The following is a 249-nucleotide window of genomic DNA, read 5'->3' as shown; positions in this document are numbered from 1 at the left end:
GACTATAGGTGGGAAGCTGACAACCTGGTGACCTGGTGTAGCCAGAACAACTTAGAGCTAAATGCTCTAAGGACAGTTGAGATGGTTGTGGACTTCAGGAAGAATACAGCCCCACTCACCGCCATCACCCTGTTAGACTCCGCAGTCAAAATTGTGGAGTCCTTCCGCTTCCTGGGCACTATTCTCTGCCGGGACCTCAAGTGGGAACTGAACATCAGCTCCCTCGCCAAGAGAGCTCAACAGAGGATG

The sequence above is a fragment of the Petromyzon marinus genome, unplaced genomic scaffold (assembly GCF_048934315.1).
Source record: "Petromyzon marinus isolate PM22_M1 ecotype Great Lakes invasive population unplaced genomic scaffold, UKy_Petmar_22M1.pri1.0 PM_G_Scaffold_40, whole genome shotgun sequence".
NCBI classification, from domain to species: Eukaryota; Metazoa; Chordata; class Hyperoartia; order Petromyzontiformes; family Petromyzontidae; genus Petromyzon; species Petromyzon marinus.
Note: the sequence above shows the minus strand (reverse complement) of the source record.